General features: G+C 48.5%; 1 long non-coding RNA gene across 1 annotated transcript; it reads left to right on the forward strand.

The window, feature by feature from the left end:
• Window positions 1-1,031: 1,031 nt before the first annotated feature.
• On the forward strand, window positions 1,032-20,777 carry LOC138510456 (uncharacterized). The gene is made up of 7 exons (XR_011280392.1): window positions 1,032-1,195; window positions 2,706-2,779; window positions 4,368-4,438; window positions 14,417-14,490; window positions 15,164-15,209; window positions 19,906-19,980; window positions 20,490-20,777. It is a non-coding gene; the product is annotated as an uncharacterized lncRNA (long non-coding RNA).
• Window positions 20,778-20,980: the final 203 nt, after the last annotated feature.

Below are 20,980 nucleotides of genomic sequence, written 5' to 3' on the forward strand. Positions count from 1 at the left end.
TGGTTTATGCAAGTATTAAAATGCAGTTACAGCTATTTTTCATTTAATGGAATGGAGTCAAAACTGTTTTCTTCTATGTAATTTGGCAGAACATAGTAACACCATGGAGCCAAGCTGTATTTCACCCTAATTTGTTTGTCTTCTACTAACTATCCATCAGTTCCCTTCCATTCAGCCCATGTCACTTCCTTTTCTCGCCAGGAAATGATGGACATAGAGAGAGGACACTACTCCATGCCTAATGTTAGGGAGATATATCATTTTTATGCTTCATCCCCTCTCCTAGTGAGACCCCCAGAGGTGTCCAGGACAACCACCTCTTACCTCTGACCCAAGCCGCTGCTGTGTCTCTTTAGCAAGTCTGTTTACAGGGTTGCCAATGTTGGTTCTATCCTCTTGCATCTTAGAGACTCACGACTAGAAAATATTCACAGGAGTTTTTGTTGTTCTGCTTGTCAAGACTTGGAGCCCTCTTCAACTGCCTTTACTTAGCGTTGCATTTTGGACCTTAAAAGACTTGTTGTGAGAAGAAATTGCCTCTAGAACCTTAAGCCTTGCTAGTATTACACTAACCATTTTCCTTCATATCTTATATGTGTATGCAGGGTAAATGTAGGTATTTCTCCAAAGATTCGCAAATGCGTGTTATTACCGTCAATACGGTAGAACTGTCAAACTCTGTAACAATTGTAAAACTAAGCAGTAGCTTTGAAAAGTATTCTGAAGTATTCCTAAGTGTTTTTGGTGCACTTGCACCGGTAGCCACTAACTAGTTCCAACCTTCCCGCTCAGCCGCTAAATGAAATTACTCCGGAACCGCTTAATTGCTTCGAAATCACACAGATGACATTGACGTCACGTGAGGAAGAGTGGGCGGGCCGTTGCTAAGGTCCGTTTCTCGGATGGGAACTAGTCGCTACCATAGAGTTCTAGTACTGCCGTCGCGTGGTCTGACTGGCTGTGTGCGCGTACGGTGACGCTGCACGTACTTCCCGCCACTATATAAGCACCCGTTGCGCGTGTTTTACGGTCTTTTAGTTGGATGTATGCATTGGTGTGTGTGTCTCCGGCTATGATGGCGCTTGTGGAGCACACGGGTACAGCTGTGAGCGCTTGGCGCCTCCGAGTCGCACGCTTTGTTACTTACAACTACTTTGGGTCATTTTTTCGTAGGATCGGCGACAATCCAACACCAGTAAGTACGTGAGCGACGGGCCCGTCCAGCATCCACATGACTGTCTCCACGAATTTGGCCATTGTTTGTTCAGTCAGTGCCGCCCAGTTCCTAGTAATATGGCAGCCCCTTCTGTTTGGTGCGCGCACATCCATCCCTTACAGGGTATGGGGAGGGGAGGGCCCTTGGCATATTATTCGCATCATGTCAACAGGCAACTGTCCACGGGTATTCCTACACGGTTCCTCTAGGATCACAACAGGTTTGTTTAATTATTTTCAGTCATTGGCTCCAGCTAGCCTGGACCGCCAAGCGGTCCTCTCTAGGTGGACGGGTAATTGTCGCAGCTGTCTGGCTTCTGGCAGGTCGTATAAATTGCTACTTTTATGCCCGTGTGCTCTCTAGCCGCCTGGGGTGTACACAGCCCTTTCGGTCCTCGTCGGTAAATGTGTAACTGATTCAGTGGGTAGCACAAGAACTTTATTTTTTTTTTAACGTCAAAACGTTATTTATGAACCTTGCCAGGTATATGGAAAGGACCCAAGAAACGGTATAAAGAGAAACGCATGAGTTGTAGGACTCTTTTTTTGGGTCTATAGGTAGAATCGGAGAGTTGGGGTGGCGGGCAGGGGGAATGTCACCGCAGGCGATGAGGGTCCAATGTTAACTAAGATGGGAACAATTTGGCCGGCGTGGGTGGTAGTGGGCACTCCAGGTCACTGCGGTCGGTGCGCCCCCTATGAATTTGGTGTGCTGAAATAGTTTTACACCCCAGTCCTAATTTTCTGGTTGCAATGACGGCGTCTGAGATCCGTTGAGGGGGAGGGGGCTGCAGCTACCTCGGTCAGACCATGGCACCCATGACTATGTATTTTGCCGAGGTTACGGGCCAGGAGTCTGGCGAGGTTGTGTGACGTCGCGGATTTGACCAGAAATGGAATGTATGCAGAGGGGAGGGGGCTAGAGGTGGGTTGGACCGAATTCACTCGGGGCAGGGGAACAGTCGGGTTTTACGCCCTGAATGTTAATGACACCCGCACTACTGATACAAATATCCCTAGCTCTTCGGTCACTTTGGTTAAATCTTTTGCCGTCAAAATGCACGATTGAATCTTAATGCGAACTTGCTTGTGTTAAGTTAAGGTTGTGATTTTAATATGTAGCTAGATGTACTGCCCTTTGAGCGGGAGGTTTTGAATTGAAGGTTTGCCGCTGTCTTTCACGTTCAATGATTAAACCTAGTTGTCACTGCTGTTCACATCATGAATTTCTGTGATTACTTTGCAACTCGCTGAGGACGTGAAGGCATTTGGACTTTAAATAAAGTGTAGTATGAGCAGTAGTTGAATCAAAAGTAACCTAATTCGTCCTCAATGGTGACCACTTCCCAGTGATCGGATCATGGGGTTCGTGGCCCTGATCTCATGGAGATATTCTTAAAGGGCTGTAGTAGACTAAATGATCGGATCACGGGGTTCGTGGTCATGACCTCTTGTAGATGTGAATCTAACTAAGCTTTGTCTCCAACTAGGTACAACAGCTACCGCGTGGATAATGAAACTACAATGGCTCCTGTTGCTCCAGGCTTCCGCGTTTTCATGATCTGTAAGTTGAGCCTATTGGCACTGAACAAAACTGTGTGCAATTTATCTAAAGTGGCCTTGTATCATCTTCTGCCAAGGGGAGCTTTTGGCCAGTAGGCGCATGGGCGGCATATAATCGCAATCGGTGCGGAAGTTTAGTTTGGGCTAATCCACCCTGCATTTAGTTTTGCTCTGCAATAGTTTGTTAATCTCAATGTGCGGAAGAGCAGGGGGGTGGCCTTATCGATTAACCATGTTTATGCAGTAGGGGTTTGGATGGGGATAGACTAAACAGCGTCTTTCTGTGTGAGGATTTACACTCTGAATGTTAAAAATGTTGCCCGCACTAACAAATATCCTTGGCTTAAGTGCGTGATTTTTGTACAGACCTACATTTAACTTTTTGGTGGGAGGTTTATCTAGAAGTTGTGCAGCTGCCTCTCACGTTCGATGATTAAACCTAGTTGTTACTGCTGTTCACATCATGAATTTCTGTGATTACTTTGCAACTCGCTGAGAACGTGAAGGCATTTTGACATTGAATTGTTGTATGAGCAATAGTGGAATCAAAAGTAGTATTTGGAGGATTCCAGTCAATAAGGTATTGTTCCTATGCGAATCTTTTCTATTCGTACTTTTGTTGTCGGCACTCAGTTTATTGTGACTGTTGTGATAAAGCTACCTTTTTTTTAGCTCAAGTCTTGGCCCTATTGTGGTGCACAAACTGTACTTTTCAAATCATTTACACTGATGCAACATGTTTCTAATTTTGTATACTTCGCTTTATTTTATATCATATTACCATCTTACCATTCTTTAGACTTTGTTTTCAAAGTATCTTCATGAATTGTTTTTACAATACACACTTATATAGCGCTACGAACCCTGCTTATAACCCACGGTGTGGTGCTCATTTATTGACCTCGGAAGTATGAAAGGGTGAGTTTGGCCCTGCCGGGCTTCGAACCTGCGTTAGCAAGCCCTGCACAGATGTCAAAGCGAGCACTCTACTGGCTGTGCCACTTGACCAGAGTTTCAGAACTCTGGTTTAGACAAATTGAACACTTTCGACAAGTTACATTTTTGCTTCATTGAACAGTTTTTGCAGAATTAGTACCATCCACAGAGGATGATCTGTCAATCGTCTTTACAGAAGCACCAACCATAAACCATGATTAGTCCCAGCAACCTAAAGGAAAGCGGCTGCATGTATCGCCACCCACAGGGACGCACAAATGTGGACATTGTAAAATTTGCCCTCGATCATGAATGGAAACAAACTTTATTGAACGGAAAACGCAAAACTATTAAACAATTTATCGATTGTAATAGTACATTGATAGTAATATAAAATAAAGGAAAGTATACAAAACTGGAAAAATGTTAAACCTAAGTGTAAATTATTTGGAAAGTTAAAACAAACACCAATTCAGTTGGCATGCTGCAATAGGGCTCAGACTTAGAGCTAAAGTGGAATCAAAAGTAACCTTCTGGGTTCTCAATGGTGAACACTTTGCAGAGCGTCTTAGAGAGCTGTAGTAGACTAACTGGTCGGATCATAGTTATGATCTCTTGGATGTGAAATCTAACTAACCTTTGTCTCCAACTAGGTACCACCGCTGCCTCGTGGATAATGGCACTACAGTGGCTCCTGTTGCTCCAGGCTCCCACGTTTTGATCCGTAAGTTCAGCCTATTGGCACTGACCTTGTTTGCAATGTATCTACAGTGGTCTTGTATAATGACCTTCTGCCAATAGGAGCGTTTGGCCGGTAGGGACATGGGCGGCATAGAATTTCCTTCAATACTAAAATAGTTTGGGCTAATCTCCCCCCCCCCTGCATTTAGTTTTGCTCTGCAATAGTTAGTTCAGCACCTCAATGTGCAGAAGAGCAGGTTGCAGGGAGGGAGCCTGATCGGTGAGGGCAGCCACCTTAATCAGACGGCCACCTCAGTCAGATGGCACATTTAACAAAATAAACTGTTTATGCAGTAGGGGGTTGGCCAGAATTCTATCGCCCAACCTATGTGCGTGATTTTAATACAGAATTACATTTACCTTTTTGGTGGGAGGTTTTGACTAGACGTTTTGCAGCCGCCTTTCGCGTTCGATGATTAAACCTAGTTGTCACTGCTGTTCCACATCATGAATTACCATGATTACTTTCCAACTCACTGAGGACGTGGAGGTATTTAATTTAAAATGGTGGTATGCAGTGTAGGGGAGGCAGACGTAACTGGCATTGAGAACTGTGAAGACCACTTTGCAGTAGTCTTAGACCTGTAGCAGACTGTTAAATGGTGACATTGTGTGGGGATTGTCCTGAGCTCTTGGAGATGTGAAATCTTGGGTCACTTTGTCTACCAACTAGGTACCAAGGCTGCCCCCTGGATAATGGCACTAGTGTCTCCATGCTTTCATGCTCTTTAAGTTGAACCTATTGGCAATATTTTTGCGCAATGTGTAAAGTGGTCCCATGTAACACCCTTCTTCCGATGTTTGCCTTTTGCTACACATGGCTGTGTGAAAGGCAGACATTGTTGGGAAGGCAGATGCAGAAACCTACTGTGCCTGTGCACCAATTCTTGTTGAAGCGTCTGTTTGCTGTAATGGGGAATTTTCAACGTTGACTACTGAAGGTGCATGGTCTGGGTCTTGTAAAAGCTTAATTAAAATCTTGCAACCTTACATCACTTAATCCCAAAGCCTGGCACAGGGTTTCCCGGTTGCTTTGGGCCTTTTCTAGGAAAACTTATCAAGCAAACGTAAGACAAACAGGGTTTAAGGATTGAAGCAATCTGTTTTAACAGTGATGTAGAAGTCCGGCCAAGTCTGAATAACGCACGCTTAAGGGGCGCAGTCCCCTCTGAAGGCAAGGCAGTACTAAAACCCTAAAGTAAAATGAGTTGTCAGGTTGGGTATTTCAAATGGTGAAATGATCCCCATAAGTGGAAACTTGTTGAGGGTTTAACATTTGCAGTAGAGAAGCCTTCTCACATGCCTGCTCCTTTTAGAGCTACGAGTACATGTCTTTGAAGGCTCCTGCGTCTAGGCCTTGCTGTCAGTGCAATAATCACGGTATCCTACAAAATATCCCCACCAAAAATATCGCTGTACATTTGGCAGTTTGTCTCGCCATAGGCGATGTTTCTTGGGGGATCATTTGTGGGAGTGTCCCTCACAGGGTCCATGGGTCTATCACCGCAAAAATATGGATTTTTTTTGTATCATGGTATTTTTGCGGGGATATAACATGTGGAACCATAATCAGGGAGTGCTGTAGGGTTTCTGGACCCTCCTGCAGGAGGGGATGAAATGATTCTTGGGAGGAAATTGTCTGGGTGGGCTGCACACAACTACTTTAATGTCATCTGTATATTTGCCTAATTTCTGGGTTTATCCCAGAGACCTATTTTTACCCTCTTCTCCAGGGAAGAGCGTGGAATCCCTAGGTTTTCTGTCGCAGGCCCAGAGTTGCTGCAGCTCCGCCCAGGCCTCCATCCGATTAGCCACACAACTACTTCTGGTAGCCAATCGTGAATGCATGGGCATGACCCAGTAAAGACCCGGACATCCGCGCTGGTGCCCTCCTGCCTGCAGAGTCTTGCTCCAAGTCATATGCAGTCGAGATCAGCAGTATTCGGCCTCCGCTTCGGCGATCTGCTGCCGCATGGCATGTACTGCTTTTCACGCGTATCGAACTCATTTTGCATGCTGGAATTGTAGTCTTCTACAACTGCGAAGGCTGGAAATTGTAGCTTGCATGTTTGTAGTTTCCTTTCCCTGCTATGGTCTTGGTCACATGCCAACTTTGCATTCTTGGACTCATCATACGTCCCAGAATCAACTTTGGAAGACGGGCACCAAATGTAATGGTTTGAGTGCTCATTTTCAAATGGGTTGAAGGCCCTTTGCCTGCAGCTGAGAAGACCTACCTGCACATGGGCAAACATGCCAGAGGAGTATTTTTTTTTATATATAGGGATGTTTCATTTGGTGCCGTTTTGTGCACATCGCACAATCGATAGTTTAAGTAACGAAGAATGAAGTTGCAACATGGGGAAATTGCTTTCTTTAGGGGCGGCAGCTGTGTGGTGGCTAGATTATAATAGACAGTTTTCAAATACTGCAGACTTCTGTGGCAGCTACAACAGTTTAGCTTTTTGGAATATTGTCGGAGCTGTGTGCAATTGGGTGGAGTTTTGTGTGGCTATGGTCGGGGCGTAACGTCTTGGGGTTTGATTTTCAAATATAGGCTGGAATGGACTAGTCGTTTTTTTATATAGTTGTAATACAACTTCAATATTTTTAGTTAAAAAAATATAGAAATTATCAAAATTACATTATTGAAATGAAACAATTCATATTTCATGATATAGACATAATATGTGCAATATAGAACATAAAATTATCGCATAACATAAAACAAAACTTCGCCATCACTGATTGAATAAAATAAGAGAAAAAGGAAACGGAAGAGAACTGAACCATGCTCATTTACATGGCTGTAATGGACGTCAATTTATGTCGACATGCTACTGGCCAAGGTTATTCTTATGACCAAACGGTCACTGGTCTCGAATCGCAGCAGGTTTGTCTTCATATTTTGGTCCATGGCTTCAGCTATACCATGGCTGGGTAATTTGTTGCAGCTGTATAGCTGCTGACAGGGCATGTTGCCACATTTTTTTTATCCCTGTGCTTTCTTGCCCCATGCGTGTACAGCCTTTTCTGTCCAGTGAATTTGCAACAATGATTAGTGGGCGGTAGGATTTTGTATAGGAATGTTGCCGGATCTATGGAGGGGCCCAAGAAAGCTCCAACAGAAAGTGAAATGCGTGAGTTGTAGGACTGTTTGGGGGGGTGGGAATGTCACCAGACAATGATGGTCCTGTGTAGGGCTGTACCAAATAGCATATTTAGTATTCGGCCAAAGCCGAATATGAAGCCGAATAGTTGCTTTATTAAATAGATCATGTTCCAAACTTCAAAAAACACTTACTAAAATAACAAAGCACAATTTTAAATGCATTCTATATTTTTATTTCTCCATTGTAATTAATATAGCATCTTTAAAGTATAAAAGCCAGAAATAAAGCAGATTTAACCAAAATGAAGGGACCAAATGTATAGAATGTTGCATATTCAGTGTCAGTGAAAGTAGGAGGCTTCACAAATGCAAACGCGTGCCTTTGTGAATCAGATTCATTGCGTTCTCTATCCACTTGCAAAGTCAATGTGGTCGAGTTTCAAAAACTTCTTTGCAGCTCACATAGAAATGTATAAAATGTTTCATGTCGACTCATGCAGGACACCAGTCAAGAGGAAATCTGATAGTTGTGAACTCCATCTCAACTATTCACCCCACCCAAACAAATGCTGCTCACTTTTCGCTTATCCTAGCCACTTTCTCGCCAATACACAAACCCACGCAACTTATAATTTCCTGATTAAAATATCAGATGATGTTAAACTCGGGACTCGTCCTTAAAAAAAAAAAAAAGAAAAGGGGCGACTATGACTTACGCAATGGTAAGTGCCCTGACATGAACTGAAAGTATGCACATTCATCAGTTTTTTCCAACTGAAAAAGTGCACATTGCATATAAACATTCGCCAAAAGAAATGTTTCCTGTGTTGCAGGCTAAGTATAAGGGATGAGCACCTTTTTTGTCTAAGAATCTGTAACGAAACATGCTCTAAACTTCTATTTTTCGGTCAAAAGAGCCTCAAGCTCCACCGTTTCTTCATCCGATCAACGGGGACCCGTGTCGGATTAGTCTATGCCCCTCAAGGGTGAAGATTTCGTCGAGCCACGCTTTTGGAGGACTCCAGAAGTTTCTCAGGCCCATCTCGGACATGGCCCAGGAGAAGGGAAGCTCGACGCCCGGAAATCTGTTTCAGGGTCTGCCCTGGATGCCAGCTTCAGAATGTCTTTAAGGAGGACGAACACTCCCTTTGTCTTTACTGCCTACATGAGGACAAGACGCACGTGGAGAAGGACTGTGCGTTTTGCGGCAATATGTCGGAGCGGACCATGAAGGACCGCCATCAACGTCTCGCCAACTGGCTGGAAGGGAAGATCCCGTCAGGCGAGAAGAAGTCTGAGCGGTCTTCTAAGACCTTTGAGGACGCCCCGGTGACGGGGGTCCAACACAAGGCCAAGCACTGCGAGTCCGCTGGCACTGGGAGCGCCGAACGGTCGGGCTCTACGGGCGCCAGGCAGGACACATCCTCCCCGGCGCCATCAACCACGAGCCAACGCTCTGGTTCGGGTAAGAGGAAGGCCGAGCACCCGGCGAAGCTCCTGGAGAGACCCCGGTCGAGCTCGAAGGCCCCATCGGAGGGGGAAGCGAGGCGGTGACCCTCCCCCAAGGAGAAGGCAGTGAGCGCACCTAAGGTGGTGAAAGCCTTAATCCATCCGGCCAAGGCCTCTATCGAGACAGTCGCAGCGGCCCTGGCTCAGCCTGTGGAGGCTACACCAGTGGTGGCGACCTCAGGGCTCAGTCTCCCTGCCACCGCGGAGGGAGTCCTTTTATGCCCATCGACAGGACCCCCGTGAAACCTCCGCCGGAGAAGAAAAAGGGGGGGGGGGCAGGAGATCGTGGTGGATTCAGCCTCAACCTCTGAGGAAGCGCTAATCGAAGTCTTAAGCCACAGTGTTGGCGTGGAAGACCAGCCTGTCGGGAGGGACCCCGAAATAGGGGACGACGATAACATAGAGGGTGCCGACGGGGCCCCTGACCGCCCCCCAACCAGTGCCGCAAGACAACTCGGCGGCCATTTTGTTGGCTATACAGTCCTTATGCTCGGAGATGAGGATGAGACTGCCGTTACCACCAGCGGAGGAACCGCTCCCGACGGGGGACCCGGAGCCAGGCCCTTCTGGGAGCCCTCCCCCTAAGAGAAGGATTCATCCTCCACCTCCTTTTCAGCCATCGCGGCCTGTTCAGCCCTCCTCCCCGTCCACGACTTGTGGGGATGCTACGGGGACTGACACGGCCGCGACGGGTACAGACGACGAGGTTTACGACGAGGATCTGCCATCGTCACCTCCCACCCGGGCTTCCCCACCCGACGAGATTGGATCGTTTCACTCCATGATTGCCAGGGCATCCAAGCTTTTCCAGATCTGCTCGGAAGAGAAGGAAGGTTTCCTTTATCAACGGCGCGAGGCCAACAGGAAGACGGTCCTCTCTGTACCTCTACTGGACGATATTTGGGAAGAGGGCCTCGCCCTCCTCAAGAACCCATCCATGACGCCGGCTAGAAGGGATCGGTACGAGAAGAAGTACCGGGTCCCGGACGCGGCCCCCTTGTGCCTTCAGGCACAGCCGACCCCGGACTCGGTTGTCTCTGCGGTGGCCAGGAAGAAAGCAGGGGGGGTGCAGCCTCTACATCGACCTCCCCGCCGGACGGCGAGGGAAAGAAATTAGATATGATGGGACGCAGAGTCATCTCGTCTGCAGCGACGACGATTACGGCGGCCAACGCCTTGGCTATCGTAGCCCGCTACGACGGAGTTGTGGTACAAACTGGCCCCCCTGCTGGACTTCCTACCGGACGACAAGAGGGCGGAAGCCCTAGAGATCTTGCAGGAAGGAGAGGTGGCGTCGGACCACGCCATTACGATTGCAACGGACATCGCTGACACTGGATTTCGCCAGTTGGGCAACGGCGTGTGCCTTAGGCGGCGTGGATGGCTCAAGGCTACTGACTTCCGTCAGGACGTGCAGACGAGAATCTTGGACATGCCGTTCGACGGAAACAACCTGTTTGGGAAAAGTGGACGATTCCCTTCAAGGCAGACACTGGGACGGCCCGGGCTCTTGGGGTTCTCCAGCAACGGCGGCCGCCCTTTCAGAGCGGCGGAGGCAAACCGGGTGCCTCCAAAGGTTCCGGCGGCGGATTTTCCACCTACCGTCAAGCGGCCCGTTCGTCGTCGCAGGAAGCTTACAGGGAACGAGGCAAGTCAGGCGGACCCCGCCGTCGTCGCCAAGGAGGACAAGGCGGCAAAGCCTTGTCGAAGCAGGACTGAACCGGCTGTGGGGTCGGGCCCCCACCGAAGCACCCCGGTGGAAGGCCGGCTGGCAAGCCTCGTCGGTGTGTGGGAGTCCATCTCCACCGACCGTTGGGTGCTGGACGCCCTAGCTCGGGGTCACGCGCTCGAGTTTGTAAAGAGGTGCCCGCGCGTCCCCCCTGTGGCCAGGAAAGAACATCACGTCCCTCAACTTCTCTTGGAGGTAAAGGCGATGCTCAAGAAGGGCGCCATCGAGCTTGTCCCAAAGAGGCTTCGGGGCTCCGAGTTTACTCAAGATACTTCCTCATGAAGACGGGAGGATGGCGTCCCATCCTGGACCTACGACTGAACAAATTCATCAAGTCACAGAAGTTCCGGATGGTCACCCTCCAACACGTCCTGGGTCAGCTGGAGGAGGGCGATTTCCTGTCGTCGTTGGATTTGGAGGATGTCTACTTCCATATTCCCATCCTAAAGGGACACCGAAAGTTTCTCAGGTTTCGTGGTCCAAGGGCGTCACTACCAGTTCATAGCCCTTCCCTTCGGACTGAGGTCGGCATCCAGGGTGTTCACCAAGTGCCTCGCACCGGTGGCGGCGCAGCTGCGCCGAGAGGGATCCACGTCTACCCCTACCTGGACGACTGGCTCATCCGAGCGAAGACGAAGGAGCTCGCCGTGGAGTACGCGGCAAGGACCGTCCAACTTCTCACGGACCTGGGATTCTCCATAAACTACGCCAAGTCCCACCTGGTGCCCGCGCAAGACGCACTGTTTCTGGGAGTGAAGCTCGACAGTGTTGCTTCTGGCCTCTCCGTCTGAGGAAAGGACGAGTGCCATCTTGGGCAAGGTGCAGCGGATGCTGGTTGCGGACGCGGCCAGGGTGAGGTCCATCAAGTCCCTCCTCGGAATGATGTCTTCTTGCATTTACCTCATCCGCCTGTGCAGGCTCCGGATGCGCCTGTTGCAGGAGTTCCTGGACGCGCGCTGGATCCAGGCGGGCAGCTTCGAGGAGAGGATCACACTTCATGAGTTTCCGACGAGCGATCCGGTGGTGGGGCACCCGCCCGCATCTGACGGCGGGCATGGACTTCCAGACCCCCGGCCACCAGGAGACAGTGACCACGGATGCCTCCCTGGAAGGGTGAGGAGCGCACACCGAAAATCTGCATGCTAGAGGCCTTTGGCTCCCGACTGAGAAGTCCCTCCATATCAACGTCCTGGAGCTCCGTGCAGTGTTTTGGGCCCTCAGGTCCTTTCTTCCATCCCTCAAGGATCTTCACCGACAACACCACCACCATGTTCTACATCAGGAAACAGGGCGGGACCAGGTCCCCAGCCCTGTCCATGGAGGCGCAGGATCTGTGGCATTGGGCCGTCGCCCAAGGGATGTTTCTGGTGCAGTTTCATCTGGCAGGGATAAACACCATCGCCGACTCACTCAGCAGGGAGCTGCGCTCGTGCCACGAGTCGGAACTACGACAGGATCTAGTGGACCGCCTCTTCCGACGGTGGGGCACACCCCAGATCGATCTGTTGGCGACGAACTCCAAGTGCCGGAGGTTCGCCAGCAGGTTTCCCCAGCAGAGGAGCATGGGCGATGCTTTCTCGTTCCCCTGGGAGGGCCTGTTTCTATACGCGTTCCTGCCATTGCTGATCCGGCTCATCAACCAGCTCAAGAGGTCACGGTGCAGGATGATCCTCGTCGCACCTGCGTGGCCGAGGCAGATCTGGTTCCCGGACCTTCTGGACTTGTCAGCGTCCCTGTCAATCAAGCTGCCAGTGGATGCAGATCTTCTCTCCAGGGAAGGAGGCGCCATCCTCCATCACGGCCCGAAGTCGCTGAGCTTGCAGGCCTGGCTCCTGCAGCGTTAGAGTTTGGAGGATACGACTTACCGGCTGACTGCAGAGAGGTTCTTGCAAAGGCCAGGGCGTCCTCAACTCTTAAATGCTGCGGACACAAATGCAAGAGGTTCTGTCTGGTGCCACGCACAGAAGATTAACCCTCTACGGATTACGGCTCCCCAAGTACTGCCGTACCTACTGACGCTGGCCAAACCTGGACTGGCGCACATGTCCATCAAGATTCATCTTGCTGCGATCTCCCGATACACCAGAACCACGGGGCGGACGTCTTTGTGGTCTCATCGTCTGGTGAAAGAGTTCTTGAAGGGACTGTTTAGATCGCTCAACGTGGTGCTGACCAAGCTCATGGGACCTCCGTTCGAGCCTCTGCACTCGGCTCCGTTGAAGTTCTTGTCTTGGAAAACAGCGTTTCTTGTGGCCATCACCTTCGCACGACGGGTGGGAGAGATCCAGGCCCTTTCCTGCAAGGCCCCGTACTTGACTTTTCACGACACGAGGGTAGTGCTCAGGACGCACCCCTCCTTCATGCCCAAGGTGCCGTCGGACTTCCACCTCAACGAGCCCTTGGTGTTGCCTGTTTTCTTCCCGTCGCCTTTGTAGCCGGCTGAAAGGACTTTGCACTCGCTGGATATGGCTAGAGCGCTGAAGTTCTACGTGGACTGCACGAAGTGTTTTCGGAAGACGTCACAACTTTTTGTGAACTTTGGACCTGTCAATCAGGGGAAGGCTTCCATTTCCAGATGGCTCTCCAGCTGTATCATGTACTGTCATCGGTTGGCAAACCAACCGCTGCCTGGCCGTCCGAGAGCCCATTCCACCAGAGCGATCGCAGCTACCACAGCGTTCCTATCTGGTGTGCTCTTGCTGGACATCTGCAGGGCTGCTACGTGGAGGTCGACGCACACCTTCACGAAATTCTACTGCGTCGATCGGGATTCCAGGGAGGAGTCCAGGGTTGGCCAGGCAGTGCTGCGCAACCTGTTCGCCTAAGGTGAACCTGGTGAGGAGGTAAGAATTGCTTAATTGCGCCTTTGCCACCTCCCGTGGTTGTGCATGTGTACTGCTATGTATTCTTTATTCATGAGCATGTGAATCCATGCCAGACCCCATGCTGGAGAAGGAACAAGTTACTTACCTGTAACTGTTCTCCAGCATGGGTCTGGCATGGATTCACATGCGAACCCTCCCGCCTACCCCTCTGCGGCTCTTCACTTGGTCATACTGCCACTTCACGTGCTACGAAATCTGAGGATGGCTGCCAGAGGCGGGGCTTAGGTAGAGGGCAGTCATTGGCTGTGGTCAGTGACGCAGAAATCAGTGATTGGTTACTACTACGAAAGACAGATCAGAAACGAAACTGATACTGATTTTTTCTTTACCGAGGATTCCCAGCCTGACGACAGGGAATATTCATGAGCATGTGAATCCATGCCAGACCCATGCTGGAGAACAGCAGTTACAGGTAAGTAACTTGTTCCTTACAACCTTTTGGGTGGGAGGCTTTGAGGGGAAATTATGCAGCTTTCTTTCGCTTTCAACGATTTAAACCTAGCTGTGACATCATGAATTTCTGTGATTACTTTGCAACTCACTGCGTGAAGGGATTTTTACTTTTAAATTGTAGTATGAGCAATAGAGGAGGCAAAGGTAACTGCCATTGAGAACTGAGTAGACCACTTTGCAGTGCGTCTTACAGAGCTGTATGGTCGATCCTCTGGTCTGTGGTCCTGATCTCTTGTAGATGTGAAATAACTGGTAACATTTGTCTCCAACTAGGTACAAAAGCTGCCTCGTGGATAATGGAACTACAGGGTCTTCTGTTGCTCCAGGCTTCCTTGTTTCTATGACCTGTAAGTTGAGCCTACTGGCACTGAACAAAACCTTGTGTGCAATGTCTGTTAAGTGGTCCCTTTAATGCCCTTCTGCCAATAGGATCTTTTGGCCATTAGGGGCATGGGCGGCATCTAATTGCACTTGGTGCTCAAGGTTACTATGGATGTGTCCACCTGGCATTTAGTTTTGCTCTGCAATAGTTTGTTGTTCATCTTAATGTGCAGAAGAGCAGGTGGTGGGGGAGGGAGCCTCTTCGGACAGCAGCCACATCAGTCGGATCATGGCACCCTAACCATGTTTATGCAGAGCTGGGGGCGGGTAAAGGGGGGCTGGACAGACTTGTTCGGGCGAGGGAACAGTCGGCAGCTTACTGGGGTCACTAAATTTACTTCGGTGGGAGGTTTTGACCGAGTTTTGCAGCCGCCTTTCACGTTCAATGATTAAACCTAGTTGTCACTGCTGTTCACATAATGAATTCCTGTGATTACTTGCAACTCACTGAGGACGTGAAGGGATTTTAACATTAAAATTGTAGTATCCGCCATAGTGGGAAAAGTAACTGCAATTACTGTGAGGACCCCTTTGCAGTGATTTTAGAGATTTGGTGACTGTTAAACGGTCAAATAGTGGGGTTTGTGGCCTGATCTCTTGGAGATGTAAAATGTAACTTTAACCTTTTTCTCCAACTAGATACAAAGGCTGCCGGTGGATAATGGCACTTGTGTCTCCATGACCTGTAAGTTAAGCTTATTGGCGCTGTTTTTGCGTAATGTATCTAAAGTGTTTTCGTAAAAACCCTTCTGCCAAGGTTTGCCTTTTGCTATGGATGGCTGTGTGAAAGGGGGCCAGGGGTTGAGAAGGCTGATGCAGAAACCTACTGTGCCCGTATTCTAATTCTTCTTTGATGTTTATACCACGTCTGTTAGCTGTATGGGCAGCCCCCGTGTTTTGGAGAATTTTCAGGGTGGCTGTTGATTGAAAATGCATAGGGTTTGAGCCATAAGTACGCATGTGTTGTAAGGTTGCAAAATTCTTAAGCTTTGACCACCCACTTAGCATGGTACAGGATCTCAAACACAGTTGCTACAATTTACCAGCCTCCAAGCACCATCACCCTCTTAATCTCTGAAAGGTGAATGGGCTACCATCTGCTCTTAACTTTCGTCCACCTAACTTCCTGGGTTATTTCAACATTCAACAGGACTCTGGCTCTGCTTAAATTATATTCACTGACCTCTGCACCTTCTCCCTTCCGGTCCAACCCACCCAGCTGGGCTCACTCTGACCTCCCCAATAGTCGCCCCTCTCTCCTGGTCAGACCATTCCCACCTGAGTCACTTTGGCCCCCTGACAGCCTGCCAAAATTTCAACCTCGTTTGCTTATATTTGCGCGATCAAACTAGTGACTGTGGCTGCCTTAGCCTCCACCACCCACCTCTGGCTCTACCTTTCTCTGCCCTCAGCAACATCCACCCGAAACCTGCTTCTGGTACGACACTGAACTTGCGACCCAGATGCGAGGGCGCGAGTGGCTAACCTCGGGCTCATCCTGACACTGGCCTGCTCCAAATGCAATGCAGGCTCGCCATCCATGCCAAGAAAAGAGCCCACATACAGGCACAGGTCTATGGTGCATCCAACAGTTTATCTTTTCAACATCTGCAGGGAACTTCTCCTTCCCAGGCGCACTCTAATGCACTGGTCTCATACTTGGCCACAAATTCACTACATCCTGACCACCCTTTCTACACTCACTCACAACCCACCCCTCCATTTCCCCCTCCCTCCTTCTCCCCTGTCACACCTTGTCCACTCCATGAAGGTCTCTTCTAAACAGGTCTCCCCTTGCTCATCTAGAACCATCAAGGATAACACCAGCTCTCTTGCCCGGCTCTGATTTTTGCCATCGACTTTTGTCACAGGATCTTCCCCTATCCCCATAAGCACCCCCTTGAGCACCTACTTAAAAAAAAAAAAAAAACTCAGACCATACTTGCCCTGCCAGCTACCACCCTATTTCCATCACCCCCTTCCTGGGGAAGCTGCTTGAGAAGGTGGCCTTGCCCCAACTAAACTCGCACTGAACTTGTTGGTTGTCTCCACGACCATCAATCTGGATTCAGGGCATCCAGACGCACAAACTGCTCTTAACACCCACGGATAACTGCTTGCATCTCTGGATTCAAACTAGCCACCTGTTATCCTTCTCGATCTCTCCTCTGCCTTTGACGGTCAACAATTCCATCCTCATACAAAGGCTCCACGATACCCTTGGTATCTTGTAACAGGCACTGGACTGTCTGACCTCCCCTAAGTGCTCCTCCCAAGTCATCCTGGGCAACTTCTCCTCCTACCTCCCCTCCATCTGTGGTGTCCCCAGGGCTCTATTCTCTCCCTGGCTCTTAACATCTGCCTTGCACACCTAATCGCCTCATTCTCCTCCAACTTCCAGTGTTACGCAGAAGCACAGCTCTTTCAAACTCCCTACTGACCTTCTTGCACTCCATCACTGACTGCCTATCTGCCATCCAGTCCTGGTGCGCCTTCAACCATCTCTGCCTCAACGCCTGTAAAACTGTTCCTTTCCATCCAGACTCCCTTCTTCCCCCCTCTCTGGCTGTCCTCCTTGGCTCTGTGCCTGAAGCCAGAAACTTTGGATATTTGACTTTCCTCCCTCGCTCGGGACATTGCCAAGAAGGCCCACTTTCAGCTCTTCCTTCTCAAAGGAATTTGACCTTTTCTTACTTTACTTCAGGCTAAATCCTCCTGAAACTTCCATTTTATACTCTGCGCCCTCCCCCCATCAGAATACGGCAGCAAGACTTATCCTTGGCCTTAAGCACAGGGACCCCATCTCTCCTGGACTAGCACCCGGTTGCTGCACAGGTTAAATTAAAATCACTCACCATCTTCAACTTTTCAACTTCATCTCAAATGCTCTCCTTCTAGACCACTGTTCCTCTGGCACCAACTCTTTGCAAAGCGTTTTGCTAAACAGGGTATGTGGTAGCGGGCTCCTTCCTACTGAATAGCCTCCCCCTCCCTCTGCGCCTTGAGCCAGATCGCCTCAAATTCCAGAACTCCTAAAGACTTCCCTCTTTTCCTCCTCTGCTAATACCACAGCTGCTGCAATTGGTGTCCTGGGCCCTTATACATCCTCAGGGCCCTGACCTCCCACACCAAAGTTATGTAGAAGTGCCTAACCAGCAACAAGCGAACAATAAACATGTTTCTGTGTTGTGAAATGGCAAACAGAAGGGTCTTGGGCTTTGGGTCTTTTCAAAAGAACTCTAAGCAACTAATCCAAAACAGCATTTATGGAATAACATTTTGAACACAGGTGATTTAGTCCATCCCTGTGTGAATAACCTAATGTCCACTTCACCTAAGAAGGTGCCCAAAAGTACAATTGTCACAAGTAATCCTCTACTTGGAAGTTTTCCTGAATCAAATGTTTCTAAATATTGAGTTGTCAGAATGGCTATTTCAAATGGTGAAACAAGGACAACTCCCTTCAGCTAAAATCCTTCCCAAAGGCCATACACTCAGAGGCCTTCTCACAGGCTGCCTTGGTTAGACCAGCAACAGGGTCTCGTGTAAGAACTGGGACCTGTAGTTGCCTTTCAGGTGCTTGGCAATGTTTCAGTAAACTAAATGACTAGACTGTTGCGCGCTGTTGCTTCACCCAGTGTAGTCCCTGAGATCCCCCACCTACTCCCATCGGTCTCGGGGCTCCCTCATCCCACTCCCAGTTCAGTCTCTGGGCTCTTCCCACCTCGCTCCACCCGCCACAGGGCTCCTCCTATCCCACACCCTGCATAGTCCCAGGGCTCCCCACCCACTCCAAAAACAACCCCAGGGCCCCCTCCTTGTATAATCAATCCCGTTTTTATTACTGCGACTGGTTTAAACACTCTGAAGTGTGCTGTCTGGAATGGGACAGAGCGTGCTTCCAGGCTATATTTCCTGGTCAGCCTGGCCCCTGTCACGCTGAACATGCATGGTTGGGGGGGCTCTTTTTTTGGGTAACTTCAGCTTCGGGTCCTGCATACCAGTTGAAGACATCTGTCATAGCAGGTTGGCTCTCCAACCTTTTTGGTTTCGGTGTGGCTGCTGGGTATTCGTTTCCCCCTAGGCAGTCCAGTGTCTCTTGTGGGAATTCAAGACAAAAGTTGACGGATGAGGGTTTTGTAGCCGGTTTGATGCTTATTGGTCTGCACGAGAGTATCATTGATTTCCCATGGAAGGTAGTGCAGAGCTTCACAATTGCTTGTCACTGGCACCATTTAAGTCGGTTGCTTTATTTTTCATTTATTTCAAAGTGGCTTGTTGCGTTTCTTTAAGTCGGCATCTTTACATCTAAGCAGAGACGTTTGAGTGCTGGGGGGCCAAAACTGAGGGGGTCCTTTATTGAATTTGGGGGCTAGTTCAGCATTGCTGGACCTAAAAGTTCTGGATTGAATAGGGAGAACTTGCTTCTGAAGGACCATCGTACGTGTGAATGGTGGGGGGGGGGTGTGACGCACTATATTTTGACATTGTTGCTGGTTGTGGTGCTTCAAATACCTTAATTATGAGAAGTAGCCTTGCTGGTGCATTTTCATCAGGTAATCCGGAAGTCTGAGGCTGACCTATTCTAGTTTGGAGCAAAATTCTTATCCTGGCCTGTGGGTGAATGCTGAGATGCAGCGTTGCATGTTACAGCTGCCTGGTTTCAAAATTGAGGGAGCTGGGAGTTAAATCCTTGTATCCAGTGAGAACCTGGTTAGCTTGATAACATGAGCTACTCTGGCTCCCCTGGCCCACTGAGATAAATTCATATAGTTTTATGTTCGCCAGAACACTATTCTAGCTCCTTGTTCCAAGGGCTAGCTCCTGATGGCTGGCAAATGATGGATACCTAGGAGATTATCTATCTTGCATTCGAACCCTGTTCTGCCGATGGCTCGTAACTGTGGATCCAGAGTCTTTTTTTCAGGTTTCCAGATTATTTACTCTTGACTGGGTTATGTAGAATTGCAGAGCATCACATGAGTTTTAGGCTGTCATCCATGTGTGCACCTGCACACGGCAATTTTAAATTTGAGTGGCTCACAAATTGGTAAATGCTGTCTTAGTTGTGGTAGGAGATGGCAAATGGAATTGTCTGCTAAAGCTGTCATGTAAATGTGGATAAGTAGAGGATAGGATGGATCCATGGTGTTCCTGGTAAGTGGTCGAAGCACAGAATTGTAGCTGAAATTACAGGCTTGCAAATTAACAATATACAAACTACCGGTGAGCCAGGTTAAATGGACAACAGATGAAACCTTTTCTACTGTTCACGTCATGATTGCTTTTCCTGAATTGAGGACATGGTATGATGATGATGGTTATTATACAAATGTATGTTTTCGTTCTGAAAAGTTACGTTAGTGTTCTTTTTATTTCAGTTGAAACTGATGCTGTTACCAACAAACAAGGAGCTATGTGAAGGCCTGAGAGTATTGAACACATCGCCATAAAAGGTCAAACTTTAAATTTGCCAATCGCTAAACACACATGTAATGTGGTCGCTACCAGTCACCCCCACATTTTAGGGACTATTGGAACAGTACAACTTGACAATCGGACATTTTTTGCAGCGATTATTGAATTCTAATTCTGAATTCACATGGTGGAGGGGGTGAATGTTGGCATCTTCAAGCTTTCTCTGCACCAGGTTTGACTGGATCGTAGTCTAGCATCTCTTGGGTACCATATTTGATCTTCCAGTAGAGAAGTGGTAGCACACTTAGAATGCATCCACATGCAGCAGTTGCTTATGCAGCAGTTGCTTAATGTATGTGGATTTTGCGAATGTTCACCTAAAGAGCAATTTTTCCAGGGATGTATACGTGCATACTTTACTGCTGTTTTCACACCACAACCCATCCTGCTTACTTTTGTGGAGGATTTATTTTTATAGCATTTGTGATATTGCAATTTCTTACATTTCAGTTTAACTGAATTGTGATTTTTTTTTTTGTTTCTTTAGGTTTGCTTTCAATTCAAGAGACTACTGCACCAGGCCTGATCTCAAATCGATTTGCAGCAGGCTGCAGTTCGTCTTCTGCCTAGAACTTGTTGTGGATTCTTGGCACCAATACCCCGAAGTTTAATCGTATATTGGCCATTCTATGACTTTCAACCTCATGCAGTGAGGTGCATTTGATCTTGCATTTCCTTCCCTTTTTGTTGAAAGTGTAAATCTGTATATGGCTTTTAACAATCTTTGAGCATAAAATAAAATGTAGTTTTGTCACTACATGTTTGGCATTGTGAAGAGGAAGTGGTCTATTTCTGGATCTCTGCTCCACGAGTTGCAGTAACTGATCTAAGGCTCGTTTTTTGTGTGGCCTTTCAGCCATTTGAGAAGGGACAAAGATTCTTTGAAAAGCTGTAACTTGACAGTTCAGTGCCTCCAGACAGAAATACTTGCGCCCAGTAACAATATTCACTTGGCTTGTTACAGTGGGCTAATAAATT

The sequence above is a fragment of the Ambystoma mexicanum genome, chromosome 6p, assembly GCF_040938575.1.
Source record: "Ambystoma mexicanum isolate Mex_15411 chromosome 6p, UKY_AmexF1_1, whole genome shotgun sequence".
Classification (NCBI taxonomy): domain Eukaryota; kingdom Metazoa; phylum Chordata; class Amphibia; order Caudata; family Ambystomatidae; genus Ambystoma; species Ambystoma mexicanum.